We start from the raw sequence: 1,601 nt of genomic DNA, 5'->3' as shown, positions 1-1,601 counted from the left end.
TAAATCCAGGGACAAAACCGAGAGTAACCTGCCTCAATCCCCTTAAATGGGCTATGTCATACGAGAGACCATGCAACTCGCTGACCCTATTTTTTTTTTTTTTTTTTTTTTTTAACATTGGCCAGGGTGAGAAAGAAAACTGTTATAAGGGTCAAGATACGATCTGAAACTCGACTCAGGGAACGGAGGACTTTGACCACCTTCTACGGTAGGGGGTCTCACTTCCAGCTGAGAGCAACATAATTCAAAGCTCCATATAAGCATAGAAAATTCTGCCTAAGAGTAAATATGAATCCCTTTCAGTCTAAAGGTCTGGCTTTAGGCTGAGTAATAGCATTTAACCATTGAGACTGAGCAGAGTTGTTCCTCTCGGAGGTACAACAAAAACTCTGTAATCAGGGGTACAGTATAGTGGCTCCGAATGGAGACACCCCTTCCACGACACCAACTACAGAAGATTGCCACTTTGCTTGATAGACTGTGATAGAGGGCCTCCTGAGGTATCTAGACATCCCATACGCCACTGGTCGTAAAAATTATCTCTAAGCGAGAAGATGTTGGATAACCTACAGGTGTGAAGTCGTAGGGATGAGACTGCGCCAGCATATCTTTGTGTGTGGTTGACGTAGATCTCGTAAGGGGGGTAAACCCTCGGAAATTCTGTCAGCAACAGCAGAAGGTCCATGCTGCATGCTGCCATAGCGGAACTACTATATTGATAGATTGGACAATAATCTCCCTTTGTTGAAGAATATCTGGATCAGGCAAAATGGGGGAAACGTGTAGATGCCTATGTTGTCCCAAGGATGTTGGAGGATGTCTTGGAACACTGTCTGTGGGTCTGGTACTTGAGAGCTGTACATTGACAGTTTGTGATTGAGAGACATCGCAAACCAGGGTTTTGATTGCCATCCTAGGATCCAAAAACCATTCGGAACCAACTATCGGAGTCTTTCAGCTCAGGTTGTTTGCTAGGATGTTCTTGTTGCCTGGAATGAACCAGGCTGATAGTGGGATCTGTCTGTCCTCTGTCCATCTCAGAACCGCGACAGCTAAATTGTAGAGCTGTTGCAGGAAGGTACAATACCTCCCTGTTTGTTTTAGTATACCATTACAGTAGTGTTGTCGCTCATCAACACTACTGAGTGACCTGAAAGGATATGTTGAAAAGGGTTGAAGGCCTAGAAAGGCCATGTGCTGTTGCAGGAGAGCCCCAACTCGTCTTCTGATGTATCCGTGAAGAGCATCAAATTGGGAGGGCGGGGGGGGGGGGGGGGGAAGAGAAAGATCTACTCCTTGGTGAAGGTTGGAGTATTGCATCCACCAACTCGAGTCTTTCTTGTGCTCTGATCCTATCGGAACACATGATTCCACAGGATCCCTGTGCTGAGACCATTGTGTCTTCATTTGGTACTGGAGTGAATAAATGCAGAAGTGACCGTTGGGGACTAAGAATTCCAAGGACGCCATCTGTGAGCTGGCAGTGAACTCCACAGGCGAAAGGGCCAGGCTACTTCCTTAAAGCTTTCGATTATGTTCAGAGATGGAAGGATCTTTCCTGGTTGGGTATTGATATGCATTCCCAGATATACCAGATCTAG

Source organism: Palaemon carinicauda, chromosome 23, assembly GCF_036898095.1.
Source record: "Palaemon carinicauda isolate YSFRI2023 chromosome 23, ASM3689809v2, whole genome shotgun sequence".
Lineage (NCBI taxonomy): Eukaryota > Metazoa > Arthropoda > Malacostraca > Decapoda > Palaemonidae > Palaemon > Palaemon carinicauda.
This window is presented reverse-complemented; position numbering follows the sequence as displayed.